The following is a 24,659-nucleotide window of genomic DNA, read 5'->3' as shown; positions in this document are numbered from 1 at the left end:
CTAAATTTTGTTTTTGTGGCTGACCCGATGTGTGTGGTGAATACATTTCCAAGGAAGAAATACAGAGGGAGGGAGAGAGCAAAACCAGGAAGTCTTTTTTACTTCAAATCATGTTCCTTATTTGGTGGGGCTCCAAGATTTCCTAACTCTACGATCATAACCTGGCTTTATGAGACAGTCTCCTGCTGTCGGGGGTAACAACCTCTGCCACATTTGATGATGCCGACAGGCTGATATCAATATTTGATAAAAGTTGGGAGCAGCATGAGATGAGGGGCTCTAGGCCTCCCTCCAATGACTGCTGGCTTCACAGAGGGAGAACCAATAGAGTGTGTGATTTTTAAGATCTCAGGCTGATGTGAGATATGACGGATGTTAAACTGCTGGGGGGCCTGGTATCCAGTCGGCTTTATTGTATAACTAACAAGCCGAGGCTTTCAATTTCACTGACTTACTTTTTAGCTTCTGTGTTCATGCCGTAAGTAGGTCATATGCCATTTTAAGTCTGAGCAGTAGTACACCTGCCAAATAATGAGCACCTGAACTTCTTGTTCACATGAGTGAACAACTCCCTCCAGGCCTGAATCTGAGAAAAGGTGACCCAACTCTAACCTGATACTAAGCCTGAGACAGCTGAAGCAATGTGTGCCAAAAAACAGTCATATGACAATTAGTTTCAGAGCTATTGTATCTATTTTAGACAGAAATTTGTGTGCCACAAAAAATCTACACATTATTCATGACCTATTATTCCATTGAAAGAAGATGGCAGTTGGTAAAAATGAAAAAGGGCAAATTTATTTATGTGGTGCTTACAGAGAAACATGCCTCACAGGGGTTACACTGCAAAACAAATGAGCGGTAGCTGCAACAGCTGTAGCATCAATACTGTAGAAATTATAACAAACATTACCCTGGACGACATTAGCAAGCACAAATTTGTCTCCACAAACTGTCAAAAGCTGGAAAACTTCCCAGGCCATTGAATCAGAGTCCTGGAGGCCTTTTGACATGATCCAGCTCGTAGATGAGGCTAAAACTGAGCACACTCCTGTAATGGCTGAGCAGACAGTTGAGTTTTTGGTACCTGATTTTAAGTTTCAGTTAGCTCTTAATGTGTTTAGCCATGCTACTCATATGGCTCTATGGGTGGTGGTCTCAGTCAGACGGTCCACCACTTTGGTTCAGACTGAAACGTCTCGACTGTTGGATGGATTATCATGCCTTTGGTTTGTGACAACATCCCTGCAAACCTAATGACTGTCCAATCAGCTTCAGTTGAACTCGGTGCAAATTGGCTAATTTTAGCTTGCTAATATGCTAAACTAAGATGGTGAGCGTGATAAACAATATGAATGCTGAACATCAGCATGTTAGCATTGTCTTTTTGAGCATGTTAGGTTTCCCTTGTTAGCATTTTACTGAAAGCATCTTACTAGCTTGGCTGTAGGTTTGTAGTCTTGTTAGACCTTCAGTTGATTAATTATCGACAACCTCTAATTGTATCATGCTGGTATTTAACAAGACAAATTATGTATTGTAACATTTAATTACTAAAATTAAGAACCCTCTGCTCAGAAGTACAGTAAAATCACACATTTGATCAGACAGTTAATGTTAGCTTTGGGAACTTCACATTTTTTAATATGAAGAGGTTTGATACCCTGCCTTCGTTGTAACATGCACAGGCAGTAAAGTGTTATGGGAAGCAGGTGCCTTGGTTCTGTCAGCCTTAAAAAAAAAAAAAAAAACCCACATGTAATGAAAATGACAGAAAGATCAACAAACCTTCCAGAAACATACAAAGTGCAAATTTAAGGGTGTGGTGTGTACCTGTGCTTGTCCATACACACATACAGCTTATTCCAAGTGTGTGTTACATGTTCACATGATGATGTTTATCATCTGACTTTTTGTTTTACTGACTAACTGCTATGTAACTGGAGTAGAGGACTGCACACATCTAAGATAATAATCAGAGGCCTGAAGAAGTTTGTATGCCACAGTATCCCACATCAGAGCGCTTCACATAGCAGCTCTGAGTTCCCTAAAACCACAACAAGGCTTCATTCAGGATTCTGGTGGTATTTACATGCACAAACTCACAGCAGCTGTGGAAACTCCACTAACCTGATCATAACTTGGATGCTAGTGTGCATGTAAACACTCAGTGTGGAGCTGAACCAGACAAGTTGAGACTTAGATGTCCTAAAATGTGCGCTGTGCAGGGGCTAGTACTGCATTTGTTATGAGAGTCACTAGTTCATGTTAGTATTTTTCTGACGGCTTCAATGTATCTAACTCGCCACTTAGTACCAGATCAGGCAAATATGGATGCATCACGTCAAAGTGCAGCTTTCAAGGTATCTAAATTGAATGGATACCACAGTGGTATAGTGACTATGCACAATTTTAAACCCTCTTCTGACTGACTCTGCCATCATACGACCGTCTAGTTGCCCTGTGACATTAATCTGGAGGGAACCTCTACCATCCATCCCATATATTAAGTATAAACCCTTTTGATTTTAAGGAATAGGTCAACCATTCGAGAAATAGCCTACACTCATTTGCTATTGTGCAGAGTTAAATGAGAAGATCTAAGTGTCTTTCATAGTTCCAGTATTGAAATGTGCTAAATGGTTTATTGAAATAATAATCAGTTGGGGGTTGAACAGCCATTAGTTGAGTACAATGACTGGAAACAGAAGAAAACAGGTGGAAAATCTGCCTGGCAGCCGTTTGCTCACAGATTAACACATTACATCCTCAACGTATCTTAGCCTCTCTTATAACTGCGAATAGTCACTTTTACACTTTGGTTTTTGTACAAATGATATGTTATAGCTAAGCTAATGAAGCTAAGTTAACCAGCTTCTGGCTCCACCTTTATAACAAACAGGATGTGAGTGGCATCAATCTACTCATCTAACCTTTGGTGAGGACATAAATGGCCCACAGTAGGCCTATGAATATTTCCCTTTTTATATACAGCCTGTGGTATTTTTTAACTAACGATTCCTCGAAGTTACACCTTGGTGACATCTGGCGCCACCCTTAGGCCAGACTTCACAATCTTAGGCCCAATATGGGAAAAGTCTCCAAGTTGCACTTGTCTCTTCCTGTTTTATCCATTCAACTGTTAATTCTGCTATGCACGACTAAGACACAGCCCCACAGAGGCTCTGGTCTGCTCACAGACCAGTAAGTCCTGTTTTATCAGCTCTGCAGAGCTTGTATGGGGATGGATAAATTTAGGCTGTAGTTGAGACTTCTCAGTATCTCAGGAGAAGCAGCAGTGACAATAATATCACTCTTCACTGCTTGAGCCTCTGCACAAGTGGACTGCCACTCCCCCCCCCCCCCCCCCCCCCCTCTCATAGCTCCTTCTTCTCCCTCTTTATATTTCCCTCCTTCATGATGTGCGCCCCCCTCGTCCGCCCGCTGATAAGCAGCATAACGGGGAGGAGCTCTCTTCTTGCGGGGCTCCGCCTTCCGGCCCCTTCGTTTTCTCTCACTTGCCCCCACACACACACTCGTCTCCACCTCCTCCTCCTTGCAGCCGGATCCAGAGGGAGAGAGGGAAGATGATAAAAAAGAAGTAAAAGAGAAGAGAGCTGGGGGGGGATCTTATTTTCCTACGAGCGGAAAGGCGTCACGCCGGGCGCAGAGCGCAGCGCGGACCGCTGAAGAGAGGGAGACGCATCACGGGAAGAGACAGAGAAGACGGAGGGAGGAGGCGACAGCGGGTCGTAAACACGACAGAAAACGGCGAATAGGACGGCAGACAGCGGCGATCACCCCCCGCCGCCACCCCTGGGTCCCTCCTCATCTCTCCATCTCCATCCTTTTCTGCGCGGCTCGTCCCCTTGCGCACCAAAGCAGCTCGCTGTTTTCGTGCTTTATCTCTTCATTTGAATATTTCCTGGACAAACTGCCGCTCGGTCCCTCTCAGACTAAACATCAGGGGCAAGAGAGGAGGCTGAGCCATCACCACGACCGACGGGCTCCACCGTAGGTCCTGCTCGGGACGATCATCGGCGCATCTGATCCGGCGGATAAAAGCGGACGGAGGGGGAGAGGAGGAGGAAAACACTGCGAGATGACTGTAGGGTAACCCTGCTGAGGCAGAGGCGCAGAGAGACCCCGGCCCCCGGTTATCACCGAGTCTCCAGCATCACCGATGCGATGGCATAGCGGCTCCTGCACCAAAACTACCAGACTGGACTCAGATCAGCAGGGCTCTCCTCCACCATGAACCTCTGAAATCTCCGACACAGGCACAGATGGGTAAGAGGAGATGCTCTGGTGTGTGTGTGTGTGTGTGTGTTTGTTTTTCTTTCTTTTTTTTTTTTTTTTTTTTTTTTAAATTCCGGGATATGGAGGCTAGGGAGGGGAGTGGAGGGGAGCAGGGAGTCTTGTGACGTGAGGACCCCTGCCATTGCACTTACAGTATAGAACTGCAATGTAAGGAGGTGTAGCTGTGCGCGTGTGTGGTGTGGATGAAGTTGCTTTTCAAAGCAGATGGGTAGAAATGAACAGATGGCCCTTTCCACTGGTCAGATGGGAGATATATTAAGGAAGGTGGCTTATGTCTTCTCATATGATTCAGTTCTATTCTGTTGTCTCTATGTGAGATTTAGTTTTAATAAAAGAGTCCTCCTGGTGGATTACCGAACAGGTCTACTGTGGATGCCCAGGCCCAGGGGCCCAAGGGGTCAGGGGGCAAAATGTCACAGAAAGAGACATAAAGTGACCAAAGAGACGCAAAATGACCCCGACGAGGCACAATATGACAAATAACAGACACAAAATGACTACAAAGAGATTCAACATGACTACAGAACACACAATGATCACAAAGAGATGCAAAACAACTACAGAGCAGTGCAAAAATGATTACAGGGACCCAAAATTACAACTCAAAATGTTTACAAAAAGATGAAAAATGGCTGTTAAGAGACACAAAATAACTAACCTATTGTGTCATAATGTGTTCATGACCTGGACAGTACAGGACTTTAGGCCAAGCTTATTCCCCCACATTCAAAACAATTTAGTTTTCAAGTTTCCAAATCGTGGACACTTGTGAGCGACTCAGTGGATTCATGTTGCACAAACGCTGCCAGGATTTTGGGCTTGTTTCCTGTTTTCAGCTGCCCACCCTAGAGTGAGTCTACGATATTATAAATCACTTAAGTGTGCACTAATGAAGACGTTTTCTTTAGCCTTCACCCCCCCCCCCACCCCCCCCCCCACCCTTAACACCTGAACTGATGGCAGCGTTCAGCCTTGTCACTGCTACATCTCCTCAGCCCAGAGGAAAGCCCAGCTCCACGTCACCTCCCTGCGTCTGAATCACACTGTGCCAGGCGATTGTCTTCTGTATGCAGCAGCTGCAAGCCTCGCTGACAAAACCCATTTTCATCTCCCATCCAGTCAAACCAAAACCCAGCGCCATCGCCTGCTGAATCCATTTCTAATTTCCCACGAGAGCGAGGTCCAGCTGGGCCTGATGCTTGGGGGTCAGGTATTGATCCAGGGCCCCAGATGGGTTTGAGTATATGAGGGCTTGAGTAAGCTGATCCTTGATAGGCAGTTAAGTGCAAATGTAGAGCAAATGAGTGAGGAGGCGGCGGTAGCCTGGAGTGTGCAGAGAAACAGATGAACGTTGTGACTGTGGAGAAACACAGCTGGAAAATCTGGCTGTGGACAGTCAACATGAGCCCCTTTCTCTTTTTCCCTTTGACACGTTGCCCTTGAGCAAGGCAATTAATCAGCAATAACTCCATTACAGCGGCTCAGTGGTGCAACAGTAACACTGTAGCTGTACCTGGCAGTTCCCAGGTGTGAATGTGTGAAGCAGGGCAGCACTGATGAGCATGCTCAGTCTCTTCCCTCAGGGATGGATGCAGGTTTTTACAGATGCACGTCGGGTTGAGTGATTATTTGAGAATCTACGGTTGTTCCAAGGGAGATCTGTTTCAGAGAGCAAGAAAAAAAAATGTTTCTAAGTGATTTTTTGAATGTGGAGTTGACACAGCTGTCACACCTAAATTTTGTGTGTTAATCAGAGAGCAACACAGAGTATAGTGAAATGTTAAGATGGAGAGTAGATTCATACAGAGTTGGGGACTTAAAAACAAGAGAGGAGAACAGAGAGAGTGAGTAGGCTGCAGGGAAGAACGGAGGGATGGCAGGATGTTATCTGAAAGAGTGTCTGGACTCCAGAGACCCACCTGAGCCCCACAGCTGAAGCTCTCTTCTTTTGCCAGAGTTGATTAGGAACACACTCTTGCGATTTCTTTTCTTCCCCTCTCTCAAACTCCCTCAATCTCACTTTCAATTTGCTTTGTTGGCATGACACATAAATACATCTGTGATGCAAAGGCAGAAGGGGAAATGGAAACAAAAGACGATCCGAGTATAACGCTGTGATCAACTGTTAAGTCCTCGAAATGTGTAGCTGGAGTCAGCAGCTAGTTCGCTTAGCTTAGCGGAAAGACTGCAAAAAAAGAACACACCTGAAAACAGACACATACGTGACCATTCATGCACACTGGGCGTGCGTGAGCTGGTGTAAACAGGAAATGGATTGTCTGCTCTGCAGTTGCATGAAATACTGTGAATGAGGAAAACCAAAGCAGAATTTAACTGGATAACAGCAGCTGGCAAAGGCAACAAGGTCATAACGCTTGTAATTCATGTTGCTTTCACCGCTGGTAGTCAAGGCTGATAAGAACCAATCAGGGAGCGACTGTGTGTCATCGTTTCCAAAGGTCTCTGTTTTAGTCCCGACGACAACACAACTCCAGAGTTTTCAAACTGAAACGGGTCCAGCAGTGTTCCCAAAAGTCGCAGTTATAGACGCTCGAAAACTCCAGAGGAGCCGTAAACGTAGTAAAAGAGATGCAAACATAGTTGTTTGATACCTAAGGCTATATTCACACTATTTCTTGGCTGGGACCAGTAACCTCCTGGACCCCCCCCCCCCCCCCCCCCCCCCCTTTTAAAAAGTGAACTGTCATTTTTACACTTTAGTTTATGTGTTTACTGCACAGATCCAGGAGTCAATCTTCTCGTCTACAGGAAAGCAAATATGTGTAACTATTCCTTCAAGATTAGATGCAGCTTCACATGTCATCTGTGTCTTTCTTCATGGCAGCAGATAACCAACGCTGCTTCTGTTTTTTCCTAATATGAGAAGCGGAAGACTGGGTCAAAATATGCAAAAAACTGAAACTTAAAAAACTTTGACCATATTTTGGTCAAATTTTTTTTGTGGGATTTTTTTGACAAGTGCAGAAGAAATTCTGCTGTTGAAACAGCATCGGTTGTAGTGTCTCACAATGTCTCACTTCTTCTAGCACGACAAATCAGCAAATACCTTGTCAAAATATCTCATGGTTATAAGAACTCCTGGAAGATAAATGATTACTAGTAAAACAGTTAATGCATTTCTCCGCACCACACTTCTTATCTCATTAATAAACTGTCATATGCAGCTTTATACCTGTCTAGGTGTTTTCATCGATGCACACTCATCCATTCTTTCTTCCTTTCTTCTTCTCGCTCAGCTCTTTCATTATGGTGCTATATCTTTTCACTGCCTGCGACTCAAGTTGCAAGGCTGGAACAAATGGCTTTGCTGGCACACACAGAGAGGCTGTCAGTTAATATTGCCAGTGGAGATGTTGGTACGCAGAGATCAGCAGCCTCTTCCTCTTCCACAGCATCCTGTTTTGTAGACTTTCCCTCTAAAAGACAGCCATATTCTTTTCTTTTTTTTTCTTCCTGGAAATCCGATGTTAGCTGTGAGTCACCCATTGGTCACACTTCTTGTGATCATAGCACACCAATAGCTCTCAGGCCACAATCAGATGCAGAACACTTGTTCATTTCTGGATTGGAGCATGTGTTCCTTTCACTTTGGTTTCGGCCGGTTAAAACGGAGCTGCTAAACAAATGGAGGCCTCTGTCTTCTTCAAGTCAAACGCATTGCACTTTGTGAGAAGTGAGATAGTAAGTCTGCAGGAAATCACCGCACCCCAGGCTTGTTGATCTAAGCAGATGGATGCAGACATCTGATATCCTGCAGTGTGTGAACACCAGTGAAGGGCAGCAAAGAGCAGAAAAGCCAAAGTAAATTTCTCTATCAGATGAAGCTACCTGAGAATCAGTGACTTTTGTTTATGCACTGTCGTTCGCTGGAAATGGGGTAGAGAGGATGTGAATCACCAAATGCATAAACTCACAAAAAATACAAGAAAATAAACTATTCCTCCATGAGTCGCACAGAAATGACATGATTAAAGGACGTTTTACAACCTTAAGTTGATTATTTTTGCACAAACAAGGATTTTTAGTTAAAGTTGTGCTCAAAATACACAGTGTTTCACAACTGAAATCAACTGTAAAGACCTCAGCGTCAGATTCCATATATGTGGTAACTGTCGTGGAGGAGTGGTTATTGTCTGCGTCTGCAGGTTTTACTCTTCCCACAGTAACTGAAACTCGTAATTCATTTCCTGCAGATTGATATTAAGATTGGGGCCTGAAGCGCAGCAGCTGTAGAGGAGCACAAATTGATCCTGGTTACATTAACTTGTTCAGCTGTAGCTTGAAATGGGGCAGCGGCAGAATAATCTTTAAGTAACCGTAAAGGTTGGATGGCTCATGCTCACCTGCGTCTCCGCACTGAGGTGGAGAAATCAGAGCAAAGGTTGAGCGCAGCTGAATGATGTTGGAGGCCATGTTTGTCCCAGCAGCGAGCGTTACTTCCTGCCTGGGGCAGCCTTTGGTATTAATATGCTCTTTATCCCACTGGAAGTCAGTGGGACAAAGGGATGTTTTCACTGCTGAGACACAGAGGCAAAAACCCTGGTGAGTGCTGAAGTAATTACAAGACATAGCTCAGCAGAGAGTGAAAGGAGAGAAAAAAGAAATGTGCAGCAACATGAGACGCTGGAAAATAATCCATTACTGAGCAGATTTCTTCTTTTTACTCCTGTGCGCTTCATTGTCTGTTGTTTTTTCCATTGACCTGGATCGTACAGTAGAACCAATCTCTGTGCATCATTACCGCTGTGTGTGTGCGTGTGTGTGAATGTGTAATCTCTGCAGTGCAGGCGGGGTCGTCCCAGGCTCCAGGATGTCCAAACGGCGCCACACTAACCCCACCAACAGGTTACATACAGCTGAGCACAGACTGCTGCTGCTGGGGGGAATTAAGCTTCCACCTCTGATCTGGCATCTGTACACACACACACACACACACACACACACACACACACACACACACACACACACACACACACACACACACACGTACTTCCATCTTTGTGAGGACACTCATTGACATAATGCATTCCCTAGCCCCTTACCCTAACCTTAACCATCACAACTGAGTGCCTAACCCTGACCCTAACCTTAACCTAAACCTAATTCTAACCATAACTCTAAAACCAAGTCTCAACCCTCAAAATGTGATTTTTATGGTGTCTCAAAAAGTGAGGACTGGCCAAAATGTCCTCACTTTCCCCAAATGTCCTCACTCTGTTAGTAAAATACTTTTTTTGGTCCTTTCTATGTAGCAAGTACAAGTGTACACACACACACACACACACACTGCAAGGCTCCTGGTTGTGCTCAGTGCTCATGCTGTTCCTGGAGAGAGAATCAGACACACCCGTACATCTCTTTACCTTTTTTTTTTTTTCTGTGTCATGCTGTGTGTATATAATTTCTCTTGACTTATTGCTCTCCCAGTGAACTTCTCCATTTCTCTTTCTCTACCTACACATCTCGTACACAGGCATAAAATACACAACACATACCTGCATGAAGAGCAACCCTCTGCCCACGCATGTTGCACATCCTGCGTTGCATTTAAAGACAACACATAGGAGGATGTAGTGGGGGAAAAAATAAGACTGCGAAGGTTTCAGGAAATGTAAATTTCCTGGTTTGTCGCCCCCACTTGCCTTGGGGTTCAGTGTTCAGAGCCCTCATTAGTCGGAGGCGTTTGATGGCTCAAAGTGTTCCCCGTCACAAACCTGCTGTCGCCCGACGAGCTGCAGAGATAAAAATATCACCCCTTAGCTCAGCACATGAAAGGTAGCACTCTGGTGTTCTACTTTGACTCTGAAAGCTCACATGTTTCTGCAGGCTGTGAAGTCGGTATTTTAGCTTCACAAGCATACAGAATAATCCTATGTTGACGTGCCCTCGGGCAAGGGATATAACGCTCAGATACTGTAAGTGTTTCTTGACGGTCAGGTGTAGAGACAGTGGCTTGAGTCAATTGTCAGCAGTGCATATTTATACAAACCAGATTTCAAAGCAGGAAACTTCAGTCATTACTTTCATGGTTGATTGACAGCATGATGACGGGCTGAGCCGATGAAAGATTTAGATGCGTGGTGACACGGTGAGCCTCTGCAGCTGCGCTACAGCTGGGCGCTGTTTTGTTATTTATAGTTTGTTATCTATAACATTTTTTCTTTTTTTTTTTCTACATGTAAATTGACACTAAAAAGCACTTTGAAAGGCAGATTTTCTCAGTATAATTTCTGATTATAATGAGATCTAATAACATTCAATATAGGAAGAATGTTTATATGATATAAAGTATTGAACCTCAACTCAAGGTCCCACTTTCTAGGACTTGAGAGGATTTTCTAAAATATGTTTTCTAAGCTATTTGATTATATTTTGACAAAACAAACCTTACTCAATGCCCCTTTCCGAGCTTTTTCCAGAGTTTTCAACCACATCTCATAGTCCTGATTTAAGATTTTTCTATTTGTGTGTAAACTGTGAAATAAGTTATATTTATATTTTATGAACTTTTTATGAATAACTTTTTTTCATCAGTTGTTGTTTTCTTAGTTAATAGATACTATGGTCTGCATTACAGTCCATTTTGAATTTATTTTCGACTTAATACACTTTATTTAAATACAGTTTGACAAAACGGTCGTCCCAGAGGCCTTTAGAATCCTTCATCCTTGTGTCATAATAATAATAATAATAATAATAATAATAATTAATAAGGCTTTCATTATCAGGAAGTGATTTTTTCTTTGGATTTGTCTGCCATTTGCATCTGTTAGAAGTTGTTTACTCACTGAAGACTGGATGGACCATTGTCTCAGTGTGTGCTCTTCATTCTTCATTTGCTTGTGCTTTTACAGCTGTTTTTTTTTTTTTTTTCTTTTGTGGAGGGGGGGTCGAGATGGACAGATAGACAGGACTCGAACCCTGCAGTAAAGACTCAGCCTTGACACCTAAGTGCCATCTCCCAGCCTATAAAGATTACTACCAGAGCCATTTCAGAGACAAACAGTTTAACAAGTCAAAAGAAAAAAACACTCCTCCTGCAGGTGTCCTCAGCCTCGTCACATCTGCTGGTCAACATGAAAACGGTGACCTTTGGCTCACATGTTGCAGCAGCCCTCAGTCGTATACTGTGAGTTATTGGCCTTATTGTCGTCTACATAAAGCACAATGTAGTGTTAGTCCTACACTCAGTAAGCACTCCATAGCCTCTCAGACACATCACAGACACAAACAGTGTGTCTGTCAGACGGGGGTCTTGAGGGGGCAGCCGCTGTGATGATGAAGTATGGATTTCTGCTGTGGAAGGTCAAACTAAGTGTGTCTGGGCCTTATGTGGGGGCGGATGAAGAGCACTCCACACACTACTGCTGTTTGTCATGGACAGGACCGACTGGTTGAAGGGCCGCCATCGCAACCTTCTCCTTCCCTCCCTCACTCGTCCCTTCCCCCTGTTTTTCTCCCTCCTCTCCGCCCCTCCCCACTTGCTGTTTGGATGGTGCTCCCCTTTTCTAAATAAGGCAGTTTCTGCCTTCATGACCCCCCACCACCACCACCAGCACCTCTTCCGCCACACACACACACACACACACTCACACACACACACTGTCGCGCTCTTGTCAGACAGCCAAGCGGAGTTCACCACCGGGCCAAAATAGAAGTTGTCTGTCCTTGAGGATGTCTCGCTCCCTCGCTCCCTTTCTCTTCAGTACCCTGCTTTCTCTCTCTTACCCTCTCTCTTTTTTCCTTTCCCCTCTCGGTCGCCTCAGTGTCACCTTACAGTCGTGTCCCTCCGTGGAGACCTCAGGAGACCCACCTAGCAGGGAGAGAAATGGTGCTGACCTGTGCTCGACCCAGCATGTGTGTTTACTGAGGCTACAGTGCTGGAACGTACCAATTTATAGGGGGGTGTCTGGTGCCAGTTGGAAATGTACCGCGAGTCAGGCCTGGGTCATAGATGAATAGGCAGATATTTCTCTGTGTGTTTAGTCTGTGTGGTGTACCAGATGGTTTGTGTTTGTGCTATGCAGAACAAAAGATTTAACAAATAATTACTGAGTGAATGTAAAGCACAGTTTTGCTGATTTGTGTTCATCTGGGTTAAAAATGGGCCGAAGCTGGTTTTTACACGCCCACAACCCAGAACACACAGACGTCATGTTATACCACTGGAATCCAGTGAAAAGTTTCTTTTATGTCCGGTGAGGACAAGTGTGCACATATTGGTCCAGATAACATTTTTTTATCTCAGTATCAAAACTATTTGAGTTGATTTTCTATCTGCATTATTTTGGCTGTGCAAACAGGAAGTGCTAGCAGCTAACGTGGCGTGCAGCCCAATGTTTCCTTCTGCAGATTTGTTGACATGTAAGGAAATGTAGGCTCAGGATTAGTCCAACGCCAACTCCCTGACTCTGTGTTAACAATGTATCTGTTGTTTACATCAAACTATGATGGAAACTTCAAGAAATATACGAGTGAAAAATGAAATTAGCTTATTTTATTTTATTTTTTTTCCAAGTTTGTAAATTCAATATGTTAATACTGAAAACTGATTGACTGATGTAGACACTCGCAGAAACGCTGGCCCTTCCTCTTAATCTCCTCCAGTCTCAAGTTTTTTTTCCTCTGGTCTCTGTATATTTTATGAAGTATATTCATGACCCCCCCCCCCCCCCCCCGGTTGCTTACGTTGAAACATTTTCTACTCACACAGACCCCGTCTTCTTCTCAGTTTGCACCATCCTGGGAAAATTCGTGCCCACTTGCATTTTCCATTGCTTTTATATGCAGTCACGAGCCTCAGATTTGTTTTGCTTTCTGTCTGAACAGACCGTGAGACTGGCTCATCCTGTCAACACCGCGTGTATCTACACCGACATTCTCTCTGTTCACATGTGGATATGTAGATCTACCGTTTGATGGATTTACAGGATGAAAACACATGATTTGCGTGGCAGCAAATGAAATGAAATATGTAAATGTTAATTTTTTTTGTTTTACATAACAGTGCACTGAAAATGTATCATTTCTGAGTGGCCTTGATAATGATAATTCAGTATACGGTAAACACATTTAGTGTATACCAGGCTGAGACAACACATTATTTGTTCTGTGTAAAAGGAGTAAAAGCTACGGTGGCCCTGAGAGCTCAACTTAACACTACAACTTAAGAAAACACATGCAAATAGGCAGAACAAACACAAATTGAGTAAACAGCTTCATAAATTTGACGACAACACGTGATGTTAATTCTCCCAGAACAACTAAATACACAAATGTGCTGCAAATACTCACAACACACGTGTTTCCAGGGAACACTACAAAGCGATGAACCCAGCTGGGACACACTTGTTGTTCACTGATTTGTGACTTTTGAAGTTAAAAGTTAAAAGTTGAACAAGTGCACATGGATGTATTATAATAAATGTATTATAATACATCCACCCAGTCGGGTTCATAGCTTTGTAGTTTCTCCTGTATTTGCAATTGTTGATGTTTTCGACTTTGGTTGTGTTTTGTCTATTTGCATGTGTTTTCTTAAGTTGAGCTCTCAGGGCCACCGTACAAAACAGCACAAAAACAACAAGAGTTAATGTGTAGTTGCTTCACTCTGACATATCAGCAAATGATTTTGAAACAACGGTCGTTAATGGAGTCATTTCCAATGGCTGATCTGATGTTATGAAGTGAGTTTATCGAAAGAGGAAGCAGTGGGAGAGAGCGTGGCATTGCAGAAGACACCACTAAGCACTGAGCTGGTCATTTCCATTTGTATGTATGTTTTAATGTGTAACCGCTGTTGACCTGAGGGTTGCCTCAAGCAACACACACTCATTTTTGACACTCTTGTGTTTTATCGCCTCCTTTGAGCCTTCACTGAACCTAAACTTCCTCAAAATAGAGGATGTTTTGCCCTTTGCGAGCACAAACTTGCACAAATATGAAGATGTACCATTTTGAACTTGTCAAATCCAACTATGGAGTTTGAAGAACAATAAAGCTTTTTTTCCTCAAAAGCGCCGGCATATGGCGTCAGTGCTGGACAGAGGGGAGGATTTGTGAGAGAGATTATTGTCATTTAGTCAAGCATTTAGTCTTTCATAACAAGTATGTGCTAGAGAAAGAACGGTGAGCAGAAAAAAAAAAAACGGAGAAAATAATAATCTGGAAAGATGAACAGAGGCCGAGGTAAAGGCTACAGACAGGAGATGGAAGGAGAGGAGGTTGGGGGCGAGAATGTGATTCATTTTAAACAACAAAAGCTGTTTTATAAGAATGACAGTGACGCACAGTTATCGCATTACTTCTCTTTGTAGCTATTGAGAGATGCTTGCGTCAGTGGGGAGTCTGTCACTGGTAGTGCGAGGGAGGTGAGATGTGAACAGAGCGAGGGTGGCCAGCCAACTGTTTGTCTGCGGACGGACGGATGGCGAGAGAGGGAGAGGAAGAGGAAAGACATTTTCATCAGGATTATCCTGCAGCAGAGAATCTCATCGGGGAAAGTGGCCCAGTGCCTACTGAACACACACACACACACACACACACACACACACACGCAGCCTCTGGAGGCTGCAAAAGCTGGAGGAGCTCTGCTTCACCTCAGGTTGCCCAGGAAAGCCCCTCTTTTAGGCTGCTCGCTACACTGTGGTCCCTCCCAAAAGACCCCGCTGCTGGATCTTAAAATATAATGCTGTGAATCTGTGTGTGTGTGTGTGTGTGTTTGTCTGCTCCATCCGTCTGTTCTCCTTGTTGAATCTCAGTAGATTTCCTGCCACTTGATTACACTGTTTATTCACTGTGTCTCCCCAAACTCCTGCCCACCCACTAGCAGGCAGCAGCCAGGAGGAAGGCCTCGATAGCGGCGCGCTGCTTTTTATTCCACGGCTGCAGTAACACATGGGGACTTTTGCTCAGATGTGTAAAACTCTAAACACTGTGTACAGACAAAGGCAGGAGTTACGTGGTGCCAAATCGTCTAGTTGATTCCTCAGATCATTGATTAGATGACAAATCTGATCATTGATTCTGATAATGACATAAACGTTTGCAAGTTCCAGCTTCTCAAATGTGAAGACTTGCTGCGTTTTATCTGATTTATATCACTGTAAATGGAGTTCTGGGCTGTTGGTCGGATGAAACAAGTGTTTTGAAGATGTTTCTTGTGCTCTACAACATTATAAGAGACATTTTTCACCATTTTCTGCTTTTATTGGACAGTGTATAGTAGGAAATGAGAGGAGAGAGTACATTGTTTATATTACTATGGGGCAGCATGTAAATGCCCTGGTCCAACAGGATGCCCCATTTTCATTTATTTATTAAAAAACAAAACAAAAAACAGATCCGCATCATTCAGAAAGCCACAGTGTTTCTCGGTCATTTACGTGTATTTTTCAGGTCCACTCCCACAGCTGCATGTTATGGCATGCAGACACACCTTTAATGAGCTGTATGGACATGAACATCTCTATCAGCACCACCATTCTTTACACTATTCATTGTCTTCACACGCCACCCTTATGCACAGCTGCTATTCATAGCACCCACAGTGTCATGATGTCAACAGACATTCAGCTGTAAACCAGTCATATCAGCCCTCAGGGAGGTTATCAGTCGAGGTGCGTTTCTATCTTTCAATGCGAAGGAGCAGCGACTCTACTCCGAGCTCCCTCCTGATGTCCGAGCCAGCCGCCCTACAGAGGAAACCCATTTCAGCCGCGTGTATCTGTGATTTCATTCTCTCTGTCATTACCCAGAGCTCATGACCCATAGGTGAAGGTTGGAACAGAGTTTTGCCTTTTGGCTCAGCTCCCTCTTCACCACAATGGTCCAACGCAACAGCCACATTACTGCTGACGCTGCACCAATCCATCTGTCAATCTCCCGCTCGGTCTTACCCTCACTCATGAACACCACCCCGATATCCTTCACTTGGGGCAGCAGCTCAGCAGCAGTTCTGATGAAGCCAACAAGACCACATTGTCTGCATAAAGCAAACATGCAGTTCGGAGGTTCCAACACCAGACACAGTCCTCACCCCGGTTACACCTTGAGATCCTGTCCATGACAAACAGGAGTGTTACATTTCCATTTGCAACAATGCACTGAAAACAATACTAATACATATAATAATATTACTATGATGATAATAATAAAACAATACACTGATTCGAAGCTGGTTTGATACGACTAGTTTCAGCTGGGTTTTCAATATTTTTCCTTTTTTTAGTAATCTACTGGACTTGAAACGCCCATAAAAATTCTGTCTGCAACCCAAACAATAGTAGCTAAACACGGGCAGTTATACACTGAGTAACATTTTAGCTAGTCCCTTAAGATGATGAATTATTCACTCCACTGCTGCTGAATGTGGGGTGTAAAGCTCAGTTACTGGGTCAGTCATCCATCTGAATTTGCTGGTTTTTAATAATGTTGGCTGTCATGGTGGTGCAGTGGTTAGCACCTCCCAGTAAGAGGGTTCTGGGTTTGTTCCCCCCTGTGCCTGTGTGGGTTTCCTCCCACAGTCTAATTTTCTGTCAGCGCACACATTGCTTTCTTAAATTGCCTGTAAAGTGTGTGTGTGTGTGTGTGTGAGTGTGTGGGGCCCTCGGCTCATTTTATTGCTCATTTTGAAACGTTAATGTAATGTAAAGATTTCAAGCAGCACGTTGCACACATTTCCTTCAATGTGGGGGTGTCATGGATGGCTTCAAGCTATTATGTGAGCGGGGAACATGGTGAGCTCGCAGGAGAGGGGCAGGTGGTACACATCAACAAACACACAAATCAGAAGCATGGGAGTGGGGACTAGAGGTAGAGAATTATTCAGAAATGTTTTTCATGTGGGTTGGATCCTTGGTTGTAATCATTGACTCATATTGCTATTTTTTACAGTCCTATTCATCGGTAATTATCCAGCTGTGGTTCTACTTTCTATTCCTCATGAGAAGTTTTCATTTGTGGATTTACTCTCAGTGCCATTGAGATAAAGCCGTTGTGTGGGCAGAACCGAGCTGGAATAAATGACAAAACCCTCTGCTGGAGGGATTCACGCTCTCTCCCAAACACTAATGCTCTTAGTCAGAGTGACCTGTGGCTGCACGATAGTAGGTTAATCTTGAATTCCTTCATCAGCAGATGCACACGCAGACAACAGGAAATGTTAAAATCTACTGAGGTTCTGTTTTAGAGAGTTGCACAGAGAGACTGACGGTTTTGTTAACACATTAACACCTCTCCTCCATTGCATGCTGGGAAGGGCTTGAGTGTCGTCTGCTTAGCTGCAGGAGATCAGGATCGAACCGCGGGATCAATGTTTGTTAAGATATTATTAATACTTGACTATATTAAAGATTTTTAATTTATAGTAATAATAATTATGTGATTAAATACTTTATCATCATCATCAAGTCAGTAATCACTGTTAAAGTTTGAAACCGTCCAACAGATGGAAGACTATGATGCTATTACTATTAATAGTATAATACTATAACACAGTTTTTTTTTAATGTGAAATAAAATGAGTTTCTGAAAGGTGTAGAATTTCATGTAGTGTTTGATCTGAGAGGTTTTGTTCAAAACCATGAATTGATTTTGTGATATTTGACTGTCTATATTATTTTCCCAGATGGTGAAAACATTACATTCTCGCCCCCTCCTGCCATTTGCTGTAATCACCTGAGGCTTGGATTTGATTTAGTCAATAAGCCGTGTGTGTGTGTGTGTGTGTGAGAGTGAGTGAGTGAGAGAGAGAGAGAGCGAGAATGCATGTGTTTGTGAGAATGAGGAGAGAAAGAATGATGCATTTTAATAAGAATGGTGGGATGTGGGAATATTCATCATATCACACCTCGCTGTCTCCTCATGGCATCATCTTGTTACCAACATGGTTGCATATCATTGTTGGTTTGTGTGTCAGCGTGTGTGTGTGTGTGTGTGTGTGTGTGTGTGTGTGTGTGTGTGTGTGTGTGTGTGTGTGTGTGCGCGTTAGAGAGCTGTCATGGGCCTTTGTTTAACTGAATGACACACACAGAGCTCCTGGTGTAGAACAGCTGGGAGGGGCCGGAGGTTCAACACACGGACTCATGAGATCTCAGGTTCTGTTCCCACCACCATTGATAAGATCATCCCCTTGCTGCTGACCGACCATGACCTCTGACCTCTAAACCATGTTCAGTGTCTCGGAGTTATATACCTCTGATTGTTGTTTTTCTTGACAAAAGTCCACGTTTTAGTATTTTTGTCAAGGAGCTTACAGCAACATTTCTTGTTCTTGTCTTTGTTTTAGACAAACCTTAAATTGTTAAGTGTGAAATTGATTTTGTAGCAGGTGCACTGAATGTTTTCAGGTTCTGAAATTCGACAAAGTTTGGAGGAGATAGACATGATGCAGTATTTTGGAATTAATCAGACGATATACTTGAGTTTGTTTGGAAGCTAAAACTTTACTCCTGAGAGATAAATGCACAAACATGGACATAAATCCATTTATGCTTTGGTAACAATATATTTTTTCATTTTCATTTTTTTATCGCTGGCTCGTGGTCATGAAACCCTTGACTCTTGCAGAATTTAGCTATGAACTTCATGCAGCTACTTGAATGTTTCTTATATTCTTACAACTTTCTTTAAGAGATGCAGAGTCAGAGAATTCAGACTCAGTAAAATGTGCAGAACACCAGTTGTGTTATTTGTCATGAAATTTACTGACTGAAATTAAGATGTACAATATTTTCCAATAAGCACAAAGCTGGGAACAAATCGCATAAAACTATAGCTCATTTTATTTTATTTTTTTAGTCATACCTTAGATTCTGTGGTTGGTTAGCATGTGATTGTCAGTCACCACGTATCTTCTCTCGCTTGCATTGCATTTTAAGGCACCCTGTGTGTCGCCAGCATGTGAATAAGCCCCATATAAGAGCTGCACACCTCACTGCCCTTGCAGCCACATAGTCAAACACTGAACACACAGTGTTTCTGCCTGACGTTTCACTCCCCTGGTGGTTCATTGTTCTGTAAAGGTTGTGTAAGGAGACACAGATCCCATCGGTGCCGTTTCTCTATCGTAGATACCTGGAAGACAATGAGGAGCTGAACAGGTGTGACTGGGGCCACAGCTATTATCTGGCAGGAGCTGAATGAAGACGGCATGTAAAGAAAGGTCAAGTGACAGATCAGGTGTGTGTGTGTGTGTGTTTGTAGCACTGAGGTCAAGCTCTGCAAACATGAGTCACCTGACATTAATCAGCTCCCTAAGATAACAGGTCAGTCATACACACCTTGTATGTTTTGTCAGTAATCCAAGGCCGTTTTAGATCGGTTACTATTTAACAATGCGTACATGTCAAACTGTGCATGCATAAACAATGATATCATGGTGTCGCATGTCACATTTGACACTGTTTTTTGTGAACTGAGACCCAAATATGAAAATGAATACATGAAAAGTACTTCATTGGTTCCTACTTTTGCCATAAATCAAGTGAAGATGTTTAAGAGCACACTGTAAGATACTGTAGACCTCTGAGGTTGGATAAACCCTCCTCTAGTTTTGGAAATTCACAGATGATAATGGCTCAATCTTGAAATGGAAATGTTAACCTTTCGGTTGCAGCCTTTGGTAAATGTTTATTCTCTCAGTCTTATCAGTCAAGTGATGAGCTGTGTGTTGACTTTTCCTCATACAAATTTTCTCTATGAAATGTCTGGCTCTGCCCCTCAATTTACAGGACTTATAACCTGTAATATTATAGTCGGAGAAAATAATGTAACCATCATGTTGCTAGATGCGTTTTCATATCTATTCTGCATTTTTAAGAAATGAAAATAGGTATTTATGTATTATCATCCATCACTGATGAGCTTTAAAGGGCCTTTGGGTTGCCCTGTGTGACTTTAACATGTGGCATGATGAAAAGCTTTCATAAAGCTTGTTGCACTTCACTGGCATTACATGATAAAAGCCTGTAGTTATTCTAATTCACAGACTGACACGCCATCCCGGCATCACATTTGCTCATGATGGTATTACATCAACCTAATGACAATTCAAAGATGGCTTTATTGCAGATTATGTGAGTGCGAGGCAGTGTGTGAGTTAGACTCATGGATAAACACACAGACACACACACGGGTGCGCACACGCGCACACACACACACACACACACACACACACACAGACACACACATCCCCACCTCATCAGGAGCTGTGATACAGCACTATTCTAGGGACAGGAGGTGGTGCAGGGTTGAATGGGCTCCATTGTGCTCCAACAGCACTGTCTTGGAGACAGGCTGGCGAGCCAGAACACATATACACACACATGTTGTCATAGGTCACTTTTGGGGACAGTACCTTAAGCTTTACCACAGTCCCCCAAAAGCAGCTTTTTTCCCATTTGGGGACACAGATTTTCCCCCAAATTGGACAAACTGTCCCCAGTTCACTGGTCTTTAGTCGGAAATTTGTCCCCAAAATTAGCCTATGACAGAAACGCACACACACATACTCATATATAAAGCTTCCTGTGCCCAGGCCTATGCTTGACCCCACAATGCTCTCTCATTTTCTGTCTCTCCCTCTCTCACACACATCCTCTCTCTCTCACTCACTCACTCACACACACACGCATAATGAGGGGCACTGTACTGGACTCAACAGCAGTCTTGTTCTCTAATAAGCGCTGTATATGAACTCTGTTTGTCTGCATTAGCCTCTGCTTAAATCTAAAGCTCATTATACATCTGACACTTCTTCACACATGTTGTAGCCAAATCCAGTCATAACATCTTTTGTTGCTGCCATATTGGAAATCTGGTGTCCAAATATTGCTTTTTTTTAGTCATGATTTTTTTTTTTTTTTTTTTTTTTTTTTTTTTGAGTATAGCATCCTTTTTATTTTTTCAAGATCATGGAAAGTTTTAAACTGATTGTTGATTGACTGAACAGAAATTATGAAAGATTTAAATTGTATTATTAACCACGCTAGCAACATTGGTCTATTGGTTGGTCCACCACTTTGGTCCAGACTGGATGGATGGGCTGTGATGTTGTAGCCAGACATTGAACGATAACAACGTTGGTGATCCCATGACTTTTTCATCCAACACTTAAGTTTATGATGAAATACCTAGAAAAGTAATCATACATTATTAGCCTCAGCTGTACTTGGTGTTTATAGTGCTAATTAGTGAATGTTAACATGCTAAATTGCTAAACTAAGGTAATGAACATGATAAAAAGTATCTTCAGCATCGGCACGTAATTAAAATGAGTACACTAGAATGCTGATGTTAGCATTTAGCTCAAAGCATAGCCTCACAGAGACGCTAGCATGGCTGTAAACTCTGTCTTACTGATATTAGCAAATTCTTATATATAAACAAATATGAATATCAGTCTAAAAATCTTTTGCAGCCCTGTCTGTGTAACAAGGGGTGCTGAACACAAGGCAGAGGAACACTCCCTAAACACGCTCATAAAAAAAGTGTTGATATTACTGCGTAGCCTATTAACGATCATCCAACTTGTTATTAGCCTTTAGCTTTACCTTTATGTCTCCATGTTGAATTAGCTCTGTTTGCACAGTAATTAACCTGGAGTCATAGCTCATGTTTCCTATGAACCCGATATGTCTTACAGTAATTGCAGTTATTATTAAAGTTAAAGTTATTATTAATTATTGCACATGTAGAATATAGTGTCAAAAGTTAAAGTTCTACCCAGTTCCTAAAGCTCTGGCACTGTGGCAGTTGCTCGTCAGCTTGCCAGGACTCAAACCCCCTTCTACATCACTGAAATCTACAGTACATCAAACATGCTAACTCATTTGTTAGAGCATTGCTTCCCACTAAAGTTAGTTAAAAACAAAGTCAAAAGACTTCTTGCTGCAGATTTAGAAGGCAAAAGCCACAGGGGTGCTGATTGCTGCTGATTAGCCGTCGCACTCTGATACAGATCAGAACATGTGTTAGATGTACGATAATACTCCTGTGCATGCGTGTAGGTTTACAGTTCTTGTTTTAGCAATACAACTTAATGCCTTTTAGGTATTTTGCTGACCATCTGCAAATGTTAAATGCCTTAATTTTTACAGCATGAATGACCCATGATTCTCTGTTTTGTGTTGAGCTTTTTCAAATTAAAAGAAAAGGAACATATTGTTTTCCTTAATGAACTAAAAGCATAAAAAGCTATGAACCCAAAACTGATCTTGAACTGAATTTTGTGTCGTGTTAAAGCAAAATTAACACAAGTCTGTTTGTGGAGCTAATTTCAGTTATTACACTTAACAAGTGCAGCTTTAGAGCAGATAGAAAGACAGATAGAACCATACTAACAGACTAGACCATAAATAAACACCTTGGGACAAAGCATGAGGAAGCTGAGCTACAAAAATTACACTGAGGGCTGGCGTACACACACACACACACACACACACACACACACACACACACACACACACATACTGTGTTGGCTGTCTCGTGTGTGCACACATGCTGTTAGATCTGTCTTCTCTCACACACACACAGATGCTGTGACACTTCTCTGTCTGTGCCACACTAAAACAGGAGCTTCCTCTTTGCTCTCAACTCGCTCTCACACTGTAGAGTATAATCAGTGGATATGTGACACACAGTCAAATGCGACTTGAATATAAATCAGCCAGCAGTAGATAAAAGCCTGCAGACAGGTAGAAGGGATCATGCTGACTGTATCAACACACACACAATACATGACGCACATAAACACCCTGCACAGAGTTAAATGCCTGTATGGTGTGGTGATACACTAGATGGATACTGCACATAAACAATATGTTTCCTAACGGGAAACATGTGAGATGCCGTGTCATAACTTCCTCTTTAATTCAGGCCTCTGCATCACTTTTGACAGACAGTACTCTTGCACGGTGCAGGAGTATTCTGCAACTGACATTTTCTCAAGTCGTTGTTTACCAACCTTTACACAACCTTCTCTTATATTAGCTTGAGCATGAACAAGCAAGATTGTTCTGTATATGCACAAATAAACTTGTCTGTCTGGGCTTAAGTTCAAAATGGAGCTGCAATGGAAATTAGGTGGTAGATTTTCTCAGGTTGCTAAAATTTAATTTCGCAGTCAGGTTATAGACGCCGGTAGGGAATCGTCTCCTCATACAGAGTGACTAATCGGAAATTTAAAGTAATAGAAACAGTCCTCAGTGTCCTTGGACTTAGCTTGTGTGCAGCTTATTGGCATGTATTGCATTATTGTTTTACTATCCTCAACAGGAGAATTATGTGATTAAGATTGACTAAGACTAGATAGTCAACCTCGATCCACTTACTTAGATCTTTTTTGGCTGACATGCAGAAAGTTAGCCCTCATAGTACAATCAACAGGCGATTACTGGAAATTGTATCGCAAAAATACCAAAGAATGTGCAAAAAAAATATGATCAATTTTTTAAAATAGTTTTACATCTAAAGGCTTTCCGCAATCATCAGCTGGTGAACCGTGAGCTGAGTCAGTGGGGCTGTTATCATGTTAAGAGTCTTGCTCTATGACAGGCTGGCACCAGTTAGTAAGGGAGAGATACGAAACCATTTTCCCCCTCTGAAGATGTCAAGGTTGTATTGATCAAGGTCACACGTCTAATCATCTGTTGTCTTACTGTAACACACACACACACACACACACACACACACACACACACACACTAATTCACAGTCCCACAAAGTTTTTTCTCATTTTCTCATTTCAGGTCACCTCCTACCTCTTTCTACCTATTTTTGTCTCCTGTCTCAGACTGACTCTTGTTCAATGTCATGCTGCCTCTCTGCAGGTCGGCTGCCATTACTGCCAATCTGCTATCACAGTGGTTTTTTCATCAGTGTTGGGCTGTGAAGGAAAAAAAAAGGCTCTATCAGTGTATATGTTGATTTTCTTTTTACATGAACATGGAGAATTTCAATGAGTCAAGTACCTGTAAGATATCGTAGATAAATGTCAAATCTAATAGACAGATTGTCCTTAAATATACTGTATATGTTGTTACCAAGTGGCAACCTCCAAGTGTCAAAAGCTGCAGTTCATCTTGAGTCTGGCTCCAAAATTGAGTCAGTCCCCATAGACTCATGTTAAAATGCCCAACGTTACAGCAGAAGTAAACAGCCTGGTACAAAAAATGGCTTTGGTCTCTAAAGCAAATTTTCCTCCAATTTTCTTCAATTTTATATGTATTTTAAATTGGGTGAGCGTATGCTTGCCACAAACCGGCCCAGCTTCACACATGCCCCACCCTTTCACCCATTTTTGGAGTTAGGCGGAGTCA

At 42.7% G+C, this 24,659-nt stretch overlaps 1 protein-coding gene across 8 annotated transcripts in view; it reads left to right on the top strand.

Annotated features, from left to right (window-relative positions):
• Positions 1-24,659, top strand: part of mgat3b (beta-1,4-mannosyl-glycoprotein 4-beta-N-acetylglucosaminyltransferase b) — an 81,585-nt gene that overhangs the window by 3,111 nt on the left and 53,815 nt on the right. For 2 of the 8 annotated variants that reach the window (XM_071504306.1, XM_071504302.1), the window contains exon 2: positions 19,413-19,521. The exons of 2 other annotated variants lie outside the window; for them this stretch is intronic. The gene's annotated coding sequence lies outside the window, so the exon portion shown is untranslated. Of the gene's footprint in view, positions 1-3,506; positions 4,291-19,412; positions 19,522-24,659 lie in introns of those variants that run through there. 4 more of the 8 variants (XM_071504307.1, XM_071504303.1, XM_071504309.1 and 1 more) reach the window with 4 other exon arrangements.

Source organism: Trachinotus anak, unplaced genomic scaffold, assembly GCF_046630095.1.
Source record: "Trachinotus anak isolate AG129_WGS33_773 ecotype Australia unplaced genomic scaffold, CSIRO_AGI_Tana_v1 ptg000019l, whole genome shotgun sequence".
NCBI classification, from domain to species: Eukaryota; Metazoa; Chordata; class Actinopteri; order Carangiformes; family Carangidae; genus Trachinotus; species Trachinotus anak.
This window is presented reverse-complemented; position numbering and strand designations above follow the sequence as displayed.